The sequence below is a fragment of the Podarcis melisellensis genome, assembly GCF_964234715.1.
Source record: "Podarcis melisellensis genome assembly, chromosome: 4".
In the NCBI taxonomy this organism is placed as follows: Eukaryota; Metazoa; Chordata; class Lepidosauria; order Squamata; family Lacertidae; genus Podarcis; species Podarcis melisellensis.
The window spans coordinates 97,698,254-97,711,434 of NC_138531.1; the positions used below are offsets into that span (position 1 = coordinate 97,698,254).

General features: G+C 44.5%; 1 protein-coding gene across 5 annotated transcripts in view; it reads right to left on the reverse strand.

Moving 5' to 3' along the window:
• Positions 1 to 13,181, reverse strand: part of FAM168A (family with sequence similarity 168 member A) — a 170,518-nt gene that overhangs the window by 51,846 nt on the left and 105,491 nt on the right. The window lies entirely within an intron of this gene.

Below are 13,181 nucleotides of genomic sequence, written 5' to 3' on the forward strand. Positions count from 1 at the left end.
GGCCTAGGACCCTCGTACCTATGGGACCGCCTCTCCTGGTACGTCCCACGGAGGACCTTACGGTCTTCAAACAAAAACATCTTGCAGATCCCGGGCCACAGGGAGGTTAGGCTGGCCTCAGAGCCAGGGCTTTTTGGGCTGTGGCTCCAATCTGGTGGAACGCTCTGTCACAAGAGACTAGGGCCCCGTGGGACTTGACATCTTTCCACAGGGCCTGCAAGACAGAGCTGTTCCACCAGGCCTTTGGTCAGGGCACAGCCTGACCCCCTCCTCTGGCAATCTTCACAGAACTCTAGCCAATGGTTGCCATCAATTTGATTTGAATTAATTTTATAATGAAATGATTTTAGAATGCCGTACTATTTTATTGTTGTTAGCCACCCTGAGCCCGGCTTCAGCTGGGGAGGGCGGGATATAAATAAAAATTATTATTATTATTATTATTATTATTATTATTATTATTATTATTCAAGAGTTTTCTCCATCCTTGGTTGGTCTCTTGTCTCAGTGGCCTGGACTTGAGGCATATATGGAGTGGTAGCTTTCAAATCATTTCCCCCCTAACACTTACAGTTTGTGCAGGAGGTGACATTCAGTGAAATTTAAAAGCCATCTTTGCTTTTAAAAACAGGATAAAATCACAGGCCGGGGATGTGGTTTTGTCTTGGGCATGGCGTTTCAAAACGAGTGTGGAAAAGAAACACAGCAAATCCAGGGCTTATCCTGAAAGCTGTTTGGAAGCAAAGTAAATACCTTGCTAAGAAGGAAAGGGCCTCTGCGTCTAAGGCATGCACACATTTGAAGGATCCATTATGTTGATGAAGGAAGCATATATTGTTTGCTCAATGCTGATTTGGTTAAGCCTTATTTCATCCGTCTAAGCAAGGCGGTATGAAACCTCTTATCCAACCTATTAGGATGGTCTGAGAAACCTAACGTCTCTATTTAAGAGTGAAATTGCTTTGTTAGAAAGCTTGAGCACTACAGACATATTCTTTCCTTAAAGACCAGTGAGGCATGGAGGAGGAAGAGTACTTAAAGAAGGAAAAATAGAGTGCAAGTGGAGCTTGGATAGTTAAATAACATTCTAACACACACACACACACACACACAAACCAAGACAGGCTTTGTTACTGATTTTCTTATGAAGGTGAATTCTGCAGCTGTGTCCCAGCATTGCAAGAAGAGCCAGTCATGTCTTGGAGAAAAATATACGAGACGTGATCCAGTCAAAGTTAAGCATTTGTCCCATTGATTCCAATGACAAAAAATTCACCACATATCCGATCTGCACCACGGAAATCAACCTGACTTTAAAGTGCGTACCTTCAGCAAGGCCATACCCAGGGCTGCGAAATGGAAAGTGGCGCAAGCTGGTTTTCTGCTGCTTCAGAGGGCAGGACCCGAACCAAAGGATTCAAATGGTAAGAAAGGAGATGCTGAATGAACATCAGGAAGAACTTTCTGATGTTAAGAGCTGTTCCACAGTTGAACGGACTCCCTTGGAAGATGGTGGACTCTCCTTCCTTGGAAGTTTTTAAACAGAGGTTGGACGGCCATCTGCCAGGGATTCATTAGCTGTGATTCCTGCATTGCAGGGATTTTGACTAAATGACCCCTGGAGTCCCAACTCTACCATTACAGTGGTACCTCGGGTTAAGAACTTAATTCGTTCTGGAGGTCCGTTCTTAACCTGAAACTGTTCTACACCTGAGGTACCACTTTAGCTAATGGGGCCTCCTGCTGCTGCCGCCGCCGCACGATTTCTGTTCTCATCCTGAAGCAAAGTTCTTAACCCGAGGTATTATTTCTGGGTTAGCGGAGTCTGTAACCTGAAGCGTCTGTAACCCAAGGTACCACTGTATATGATAAAAATAGCTCCCATACAAATGGGCCACAGCAGCCCAAGATTCACAACTGATTTGCCAGCATCTTATCTAAACCCTGGGCAAACATGACACAACTTCAATATTGATGAAATATCAGGTGCAAGGCAGGTCAAGCACTGTATAGCACAGGGGTCAGAAACCTTTTTCAGCCGTGGGCCGGTCCACTGTCCCTCAGACCATGTGGTGGGTCAGACTATTTTTTTTTGGGGGGGTGAACGAATTCCTATGCCCCACAAATAACCCAGAGATGCATTTTAAATAAAAGGACACATTCTACTCATGTAAAAACATGCCGATTCCCGGACCATTCGCAGGCCAGATTGAGAAGGCCACTGGGCCGCATCCAGCACCTGGGCCTTAGGTTGCCTACCCATGGTGTAGCATATAAATTAATCCAAAGTACAAAGCAGAACCTGTACTTAACCCTTTACCAGAAGATAATCTCAGCATGAGGTGAACTAAGTGGCTGCCTCCAGAGCTGAATCTCAGAGGTTGCCAAGAGGGGCAGAGTTGAAGACTAACAGCTCTGGCCCGTGGGTACAATCCACTGGCAAGTTCTATGCAAGCCCTTGTAAATTCAAGCACATCTGTAAGATTAGAACAAGGACGGTGGGGTCAGAGATAGAACATTCAAATGGCACATCTTCATCCACTAATTAACAAGGAATGCAACCCATTGGGAAGTTCTCCTCTATAAACCTCAGGGAAATGAGCTAATGTCGGTTTTGTGTCCTTAGAGGGTGTCCAAAAAATTCCTCATGCTAAAGCCAACTTTGACTTTTCCACCAGGCTGTCATAATTTAAAGTCTGAAATAGTAGAAATCTCCAACTCCTGTTACCCCAAAAAGTCTTTAAGAAGAAGTGAAAGAGGTGGGGAAGATTATTATTTGCATGCACACCTACTTCCAACCAAGAGAAGTAAGTCCTTGACCCACAAAGAAATGGTTAACAGCAGTCCTTGTTGCTGCAGTGTTATGCATGCTAATTAATAGCCATTTTCCAGATCAGCAAAGTGCGCTGGGCACTCTACAAAAGCACGAGAGGCCAAGACCTTGCCCTGAAGGGCTCAACATCTAATTTACTGCGGCAAGTAGTTCCAATCAACTCCTGGGGATTGCACTGCCCATAAATCAGGCTATGAACATGAACTGCATTTGCTGAATCTCTAGATGGAGGGAATAGATGGACACATGAGAAATCTCTGGAAAGATTGTTTATATTGGCATAGGTACCAGGCAGCAGTTGAATTTCACATTGGGATATTCAAGATTCCGAGAATTGGAAAAACTCTTTAAAGGTACAGTGGTACCTCGCAAGACGAATGTCTCATAAGACGAAAAACTCGCAAGACGAAAGAGTTTTTCATTTTTTGAGTTGCTTCGCAAGACGAATTTCCCTATGGGCTTGCTTCGCAAGACGAAAAGTGGAAAGATGTGCAGGCTTTTGCACAGCGGCACCACCCTGACAAGGACCTGACACGTGACCTTGCGAACACTTTTGATACGAGGGCCATGTCGTCTTTCAGGGAGGTGCTGAAAAGGCGGATGAAGCAGCAGACCATGGACAGGTTCTTCAGCAAGAAGCAAAGAGTGGAAGAGGAACCTTCTTCGAGCTGTCCCCCAGAGTCTTAGAAAATGTATGTACAGTACTGTACACTTTGGTGATTTTTAAACTTTTTTTGACCATAGGAACGCATTAATTGATTTTCAATGCATTCCTATGGGAATCCGTGCTTCGCAAGACGAAAAATTCGCAAGACGAAAAAAACTCGCAGAACGAATTAATTTCGTCTTGCGAGGTACCACTGTATCTAATCCAGCTAGCTAGACTAAAGGTAAAGGTAAAGGTACCCCTGCCCGTACGGGCCAGTCTTGACAGACTCTAGGGTTGTGCGCTCATCTCACTCTATAGGCCGGGAGCCAGCACTGTCCGCAGACACTTCCAGGTCACGTGGCCAGCATGACAAGCTGCATCTAGCGAGCCAGCGCAGCACACGGAACGCTGTTTACCTTCCCGCTGTAAGCGGTCCCTATTTATCTACTTGCACCCGAGGGTGCTTTCGAACTGCTAGGTTGGCAGGCGCTGGGACCGAGCGACGGGAGCGCACCCCGCTGCGGGGATTCGAACTGCCGACCTTTCGATCGGCAAGCCCTAGGCGCTGAGGCTTTTACCCACAGCGCCACCTGCTGAGACTAGCCAGAGACTAAGCCATGCCTGAGATGTGAAAGGAGGGCTGAATTTTTTTTTGGGGGGGGGGGGACAAAACTTTTCTGTCTTAGTGTGCAGAACCAAAGTTTGAAGGGCTTAGGCTGCAATTTTTACCTGAGAGTAAGCTGCATTAAATTCAATAGGACTTGCGTCTGAGTAGACATAGTTAAGATTGTGCTGTCAGTTGCTAAAATGTGTAAAATGAGGGTTTAAAGAGAAGCGGAATAAATTAGCCGGAGTCAGTCTTGGTGAAACACACGACCAATATATGTGGTTCTCTTTCTGGCATGGGTAGTCAGATCACTATTTGTGTCATTTTATTGTTTTCAGATCACCTGCAGAATACAGCTGCTAAACTTAAAAAACACACCAAGCTTTCTAATTCTGCTGGGCAAAACTATTCATCTTTTAAACAATCAGGGGAAACCAAAGCAAAACAACTACATATCTAGATACGTCAGGGAAAAGAAATGTCTTAGTATGTGGTTGGTGTCCTGATCCATCAGAGATTCTATTGTTCCAGGATGGCGGTGGTTCCCAGAAGATGCAAAACAAGGTGGTTATAGCTAGAGCTGATCTGGAGCAAGGCAGGTTCAGGACCCTGGACAGCACTGCAAATTGCTGACATCCGTCTCAATGGAGGAGTGCACCTTCTGGGGTTATGTCAAACCTTTGGAATTGTCACAGCGCCTGCTGTGGCTGTGGAGACTGATATGGGAGAGACATGTTTTATTGCAGGTGAGGGAGATGAAGGTGTCCGGTTTTGCTGCTAGTGGTCATTCCTCCTGGGGTCACTACTGGGGATACACAACCTGTCTCCACTGCAGCACTGCAGATGCTGCCCCAGATATTATTTGCACCAGTTCAAGGCCACTGATAGCAACCCTATAGCAATAATTATTATTATTATTATTATTATTATTATTATTATTATTATTATTAAATTTATACCCTGCCCATCTGGCTGGGTTTCCCCAGCCACTCTGGGCGGCTTCCAACAAAGTATTAAAATACAGTGGTCTGTTAAACATTAAAAGCTTCCCTAAGGTACTTCTGGAGATTCAACCCCCGCTTAGTGCTACAACCAGCCATCTTAAAGGACTTGCATCTTTTTTTTCCAGTTAGGTAAAGGTAAAGGTACCCCTGCCCGTACGGGCCAGTCTTGCCAGACTCTGGGGTTGTGCGCCCATCTCACTTAAGAGGCCAGGGGCCAGCGCTGTCCGGAGACACTTCTGGGTCACGTGGCCAGCGTGACATCGCTGCTCTGGCGAGCCAGAGCCGCACACGGAAACGCCGTTTACCTTCCCGCTGGTAAGCGGTCCCTATTTATCTACTTGCACCCGGAGGTGCTTTCGAACTGCTAGGTTGGCAGGCGCTGGGACCGAGCAGCGGGAGCGCACCCCGCCACAGGGATTCGAACCGCCGACCTTTCGATCGGCAAGTCCTAGGCGCTGAGGCTTTAACCCACAGCGCCACCTGCGTCCTTTTTTCCAGTTACTGGCTCCTTTTTATGGGTGAAGGTTGTGGTTAGTGGGGACCTGGTTGAAAAAACACTACATTCTAGCTTTCTGGAAAAGTCCAAGTTCCACCCTTCAGAGTCTGAGTGCTGTGGTACTTCCTAAAGTGTTAGCAGATGGGGCACAGGATCGAAAGCAGAGGGTCCTGTGTGGGAAGGATTGGAGAGCAGGTCTGACAACCCCTTCTCAACTGCTGCCCGATATCTCAGTCCCGGGGCCGTGACAACAGCAGGCATTTTCAATCATGTGAAAACAAGGATTGGAGACCCGCAGTGGTCTAGCTGTATAAACCTGTTTTTTAGTTCTGAGCCGAACCTGGAGTTTTGACTGGACTTTCAAGTAATGAAAGAGATGGAGTTGTGCCGCCGAGGTTTAAAAATAGAAGATAGTTTTATTGTTAAGTGGACAGGTGTAGATGCTATAAGGATCTTGCAAAGCGTTCAGTGAAGCAACACAGATTGTATTTAACACTCAAACACAGTTGAGATGCCTGGGGGTTGCAGGAGGGAAGAAGAGTGCATCGTGTAAATAATAAATAGTCATAAATAGTGTTTGCCCTACTTGGTACTGTGACATCAGCAGTCATTGTGCAAAAAAAGGGAAGGGGTGGAGGGGAAGAACTAACAGGATACAGCAGTCTGAATGCTGAACTTTCACCAAAAAGAGAGATGGGACTGGGTTCAGATAATTGATTTCTTTCAGAAGTGTCTACAGCTGAACTGCCCTCACTCTCTCCAGCATGTTGCCCATAAAGGGGATAATAGTCACTGGGTGATAGCTGTCACGTACCTCAGGAGCACGGAGGAGTATTTTTGGCACAATGTTAAAGAGATTAATAGTGAAATGCTGACTGTTCTTCCATATAGCTTCCGGGGCATCCCCTCAGAAGGATAGGATTTTTACAGCTCATGCTATACCCAGTTATTTTCATTTTGAAGATTTTGCAATCTTTTTAATCCTGTTCTTTTCTAGTTTGGAAAATTTTGAAGTACAGATTTTGCGAGATGGAAAGGGTGTGGCGTTCTGGAGCCCTAGAATAAATCAAAGCAGATTAAATATCTTTGGAGATAGGCTTAACCTTTAAGAAGTGTTATTCCTTCGCAGCAAAGGGTATTCATTTTTTCAAAAGAGTAAATTTACTGCTCATGATAGTTTGGAACACCAGGAAAATTTTTAGCAGAAGCCTTCTGCTGAGCTGTGCCAATATCACATACTCCCAGGAGCTACAAATTATTCTGAGTGTGTTCCAAAAAGATGAGAGGAGAATGCAGGTTTCAGTGATTTACGTTTCTGCAACATACTTCACATTTTTATAGTGTTATTCGTATTGCTAACTGCAACATGTCTGCCTGCCTTTCACAGAGGTATGTGGAAGTAATGTTCTGTACAAACAAGAAAAATTCTTACTATTTTAAATTAACTTTTTGCTTCATCCTACCCTCAAACATATAAAGTTCCCTCCAAGTATTCAATTTGGATATCAGTAAGCAAGGATGTGGGTGGCGCTGTGGTCTAAACCACAGAGCCTAGGACTTGCCGATCAGAAGGTCGGTGGTTTGAATCCCCGCATTGGGGTGAGCTACCGATGCTCGGTCCCTGCTCCTGCCAACCTAGCAGCTCGAAAGCATTTCAAAGTGCAAGTAGATAAATAGGTACCGCTCCGGCGGGAAGGTAAACGGTGTTTCCGTGCGCTGCTCTGGTTCGCCAGAAGCAGCTTAATCATGCTGACCACATGACCCAGAAGCTGTACGCCGGCTCCCTCGGCCAATACAGCGAGATGAGCGCTGCAACCCCAGAATCGTCCATGACTGGACCTAACTGTCAGGGGTCCCTTTACCTTTACCTTTAAGCAAAGCAGAGAGCCTACAAGCTATCTGGTAAGGCAAGATGGTGCACATAGGGACAGTTCCAAGGCGTTGGTTTGAATATATGCACTTTTGCGTATACGTGCCATCTATGGAACGTAACAGCTGCATATGATGTGCATGCCCTGAATCTAGTTAAAAGGATTTTAGATAGAAGACATCAGGCAGGCACCTTTGCTTTTTCCCGATTGAGGTGCAGAGTGTTTGAGGACAGGGACGTTCACAGGGAAACCAAAATGCCTGATTACAAAGCTACTGTACTACCAACCTCACTGTATGCTTGTGAAACATGGACCACTTATAAATGCCATCTCCAACTCCTTGAAAGATTCCATCAACGGTGTCTGAAAAATTTGACACATCACTTGGGAAGAGAGGTGAACTAATGCCAGTGTACTGGAAGAAACAAAGATTCCCAGTGTCGAAGCAATGATTCTTTAACATCAATGTTGTTAGACTGGTCATGTTTTTCGGGTGCCTGATTATCGTCTTCCAAATCTACTGCTTTATTCTGAACTTAAAAATGGAAAGTGTAATGCTGGTGGTCAACAAAAATGGTTTAGAGACCCTCTCAAGGCAAATCTAAAAAATGTAGTATAAACACCGACAACTGGGAAACACTGGCCTGCGAGCGCTCCAGTTGGAGAACAGCCTTTACCAAAGGTGTCGTGGGCTTTGAAGACACTCAAACTCAGGACGCAAGGGAGAAATGTGGTAAGAGGAAGGCACGCTTGGCAAATCCACACCGTGATCAACTCCCGCCCGGGAACCTATGTCCCCACTGTGGAAGGACGTGTGGATCCAGAATTGGCCTCCACAGTCACTGTTAAGATCGTGCTCATGGAAAACAATCTTACTTGGCTATGAGTGATCGCCTAAGAAGACGAAGACTCTTTACAGCACCTGCTTAAAACATTTTGGGTTAGGCAAAGCTATCCATAGAAGTTACATGTGCCTTAATTTTTTTATAGGTTACTGTTTATTTTACTTAGCCTGGAATGATTTTTTAAATACCTGTTTTTTATTGATAATTATTGGATGGAATTCAGTGTTACACTTAGAATATTCTCCTCCTCTAAGCTCTCTTGACCCTTCCATAACCACTTGGCGGGGGGGCGGAGGAGAGCAAGGGAAGGCCTACTGCACTAGCAGGACTCACCGTGGAGGCTCCCACTAGTGCAGCTATATAGTTGAATCCAGCCCTTAATGCCTTATTTTCTGTAAACCACTTTGAGGTTGAATTACAATCAAGTGGCATATGAATATTGTTAAATGGAATAACTCAACAAATGGCAAGTCAGCCATACGAGCCTTCGCTAATCAGAGTTGCTGTTAGGCTGCCTGTTTGCAGGTCATATGCTGCTGGGCATGGAAATCTCCCTCTTCAAATCTAGCAATATGGTGGAAAGGTAATGGATTCGCCTCATTTCCAGGAACTTCCTCTTCACGTAATATATGCTTCTTTGTGTACACACACACACACACACACACACACACACACACGAGGAAGAGGGAAAGAGAGAATTAGATACACAAAAGAGATTATGCAGCCATTACCCATTTGCCATAACACAATCAACTAGATTTTCACAAGAAGCTAAAATATTATGCCAAATGGTTTAATCAACAGGCCATACAAAGATGTGATTTCTGGGTCAGATATCACACCTTATACATAATATACGCATACAGAAGAGTGGTGTTGGTTATCTCCTATATCCTTTCTACACCAGCCACTGGAAGCATGAGCCTGTAACTGTCTTCTTTTGACTCCATGACATTCACTCTGCTCATTCACCAGCTCATCATTGCATCACTCTGCCGGAATGTAAAAAATATTAACTCTCCTTCAGGCAGAGATTGTATTGCTTCTTCCATAGCGGAGAACACAGCCTTAGCACAAAATTACCTTAATTCATTCTGACTCTGCTGCTCGCTGCTCAAAACACTGCATGCTCACATAACGCTGTTCAAAGCTTCAAAAGCAAATTTTAGATCGGGGCCACCGTATACTCCACCGACAGATAACACACAACAAAATACAAAACAAAACAAAGAAAAATCAATGGAAGCAATCTACATTTTCAAGGTTATAGATCAAAGCCGGGCTGGGGAGGCGGAGGGAGAAAGCATATTGTGTTTCTAGCCTTTAATATATGAATGCAAAAGCGGAACACTCAGGAGGGCGAAAAGCCATTTTGATGTACGTTGAGAGATTATAAGCAAGACATTTAAAAAACCCTCATGCAATCTGCTCTTGACTGTTGTGGAGAGATAAAGCACAATCTTTGAAAGCAAAAGGAAGGCACCTCATCTTTAGAAACCTCATCTTTAGAAAGTCAGCCCTCCTGCCACCATTAATTCAGCCTGTCTTATTATCTAAGAGGACCTCAAAGTCACTGATCTCTGCATGCATGTCCCCTTTTCGTTAAAATATCTGGTTGCATCGTCAAGAGGACACGATTTCGCACCACCGGCACCAGTGCACCTGAAGGAATCCCTTTGATCGCCCCAATCCTGATTCTTACAATGGCAAACCCTTTTCCCAACAGGCAGGTTGTAAAAAGGAAACCAAAGAAATCCGCACACCTAAAGCCGGGCTCACACCATACATTCAAAGCACATTCCCATCCATCCCCAAAGAACCCTGGGAACTGTAATTTGTTAAGGGTGCTGGGAATTGTAGCTCTGTGAGTAAAGTACAGTTCCCAGACTACTGGGAAGGGGAGAGTCTGCTTCAAATGTGCTTTAAATGCATGGTATAAATGCAGCGTAATTTAATTTCCTGGATTGTGATTTGAGTGGGTCTGTGTTTAAATCCCAGTTCATAGATGGTGTTTCAGGTGACTCTGGATATCTGTTATCTCTGAGGCCCAGTAAACATGGCGTGGTGAGCAGTTATTGCTGGGTTGTTCATGTTAGCCCAGTGGCAAGGAAAGAGCAGAACTTCTTCCTTAGAAATCTTGGCTCCATTCCTCAGCATTACAGGAGATACTCACTCAGCCTTCCCCAACCTTCTGTAGAGTTGGAAGGGCCATCTAGTCCAAACTGGAATCACAACCAAAGAATCCCTAACAGGTGGCCATCCAACCTCTGTTTAAATACCTCCAATGAAAGAGTGTCCTTCAGTTCCAAAGGTTGGAGATTCATTCCCCGTGTCTGCAGTCAGGGGATTGTAGTCTATCACATGACGGTGTATGTTTTCATTCCACAGTGTGACGGAGACAGGATGTTTGTGTCACTGTGTTCCGTGAAGTGGGACTATTGTCCTTTGTTTTCTCTCTTTTCTGTCTGATGAGAAAGAGGCAGGAGCTAAGGCAGAATGCTCTGAGTGTATTATATGTAAATAAAGCCGATTAGCCAAAATGTTGTGATACTGCAGTCTGTTACGCAAACTGCCAATACTCTGCGGATCCCTAAGTGTGCTAATGCCTTTTGGCATTAGTCGCTGTGATGTTTGGGTTGGAGAAAGCTTTTGAAGCTCCCAAAGGACCGACCAGGAGGGAGAGAACATGCCAGTCGGGCATGTGTCTCTACCAGGGTCCTACACAAGAGTAGGGTGCTCCTAACACCCATCTTATCAAACCTATCCATTCTGAAGGAAATCAGCCCTGAGTGCTAACTGGAAGGGCAGATCCTGAAGTTGAGGCTCCAATACTTTGGCCACCTCATGAGAAGAGAAGACTCCCTGGAAAAGACCCTGATGCTGGGAAAGATGGAGGGCACAAGCAGAAGGGGACGACAGAGGATGAGATGGTTGGGCAGTGTTCTCAAAGCTACAAACATGAGTCTGACCAAACTACGGGAGGCAGTGGAAGACAGGAGTGCCTGGTGTGCTCTGGTCCAGGGGTCATGAAGAGTTGGACATGACGAAACAACTAAACAACAAAATACACATCTTACATATGACAGCCCTTCAGATATTTGAAGGTGACTATCATATCACCTCTTAGTCTTTCGTTCTCCATGTTAAATGTTAAATACTTCCAGCTACCTCATAAGGCTTAGTTTTCAGGTCCTTTAGAATCTTGGTTGCCCTCTAGTTTTGTGTGAGAAGAAACTGCACGCAATTTTGTAAGGGGCCACCCCATCCCCTTAACCTGACAGGATGACTTCCCAGTTGCAGAGACCAAGGAGTCAGCGGAAGCAGCTGGTGAAAATAAGCTGAAGAGACAAAGAAATGCCTATCAGGGAACGGCTCCACCACCATGAGATCAATTGGACTGTGAAAAAATGTTTTCCGCCCTCCAGGATCATACTGCTCCATGCCTAGCAGGGTGGATAAAAATCAATGGTTTTTTTATTTTTTTAAAAAACAGATTTTTAAAATTTAAATTGGATTTTTTAAAATTTAAATTGGATTTTTTAAAAATAAAATACTTTTGGAGGAAAAATCTTTCTAGAGATAGTTTTCTATTTAAGTTACATTATGGTCCAAAGGCTATTCATGAGGAAAAAAGGATTTGTTTTTAATTATGTAGCATGAGGCTTTATATGCAATGTTTAAATTTTTTGGTAAATGAATTCAATTAATCCATTCACAGTCATGCTCTTCCAGAGGTTTCTGTAAGGTTATTTGGGGCAGTTTTTCTAACGAGAAGATATTATCACAGATGCTTGTTTTTGCAGTTCACCAAAGTGTGAATTTGTGTCTGCAGAGATAACATGCCTTTTCTTCACAGGAAAAAATGTTACAAAATGAACATACAGAGTTGAGGAAAAAACCTGAATCCCATTGTTCCTTTGCAAATTTATATACACTGAATCAACCCCTTACCTCTTAAATGCTAAGTTCCAAGAGGTTCGATGAATAGATTGTTTAGAGTAGAAAAGATCTGCACAAGTAGCTAAGTGTGAAGCAGTAAAAATGAAAGTGAAACCTTGTGAGCAGAATACTCCACAAGCCTTGGGATCTTTGTGTAATGATTGTGCAAGACAGTTGCATGTCTGTGCAAATCAGACTTGAGGCAAGTGCTGAAGGCATTTCAGGGCTGGCAACCTCTTCCCAATCCCATTGGGTAACTGGGATCTGTAAGTCCTTGGTGAGACCTTGAAGTGCTTGCCAGTCAACTAATAAGAGTTCACTGGTTCCAGGCCTTTCTTCCCAGTTGTAAATATTAAGATTATACCAGCAAGAATGAGTCTGTAAAAAAGTGAATAATAATAATAATAATAATAATAATAATAATAATAATAATAATAATAATTTATTTATACCCCGCCCATCAGGCTGAGTTTCCCCAGCCACTCTGGGCGGCTTCCAATCAAGTGTTTAAAACAATACAGCATTAAATATTAAAAACTTCCCTAAACAGGGCTGCCTTCAGAAGGGAGGGCGTTCAACAGGGCGGGCACTACCAAGAAGACCCTCTGTCTGGTTCCCTGTAATCTCATGTCTCGCAATGAGGGAACCGCCAGAAGGCCCTCGGAGCTGGATTACAGTGTCCGGGCAGAACGATGGGGCTGGAGACGCTCCTTCAGGTCTACTGGACTGAGGCCATTTAGGGCTTTAAAGGTCAGCACCAACACTTTGAATTGTACTCGGAAACATACTGGGAGCCAATGCAGATCTCTCAGGACCGGTGTTATGTGGTCCCGGTGGCCACTCCCAGTCACCACTCTGGCTGCCGCATTCTGGATTAATTGCAGTTTCCGGGTCATCTTCAAAGGTAGCCCCACATAGAGTGCATTGCAATAGTCCA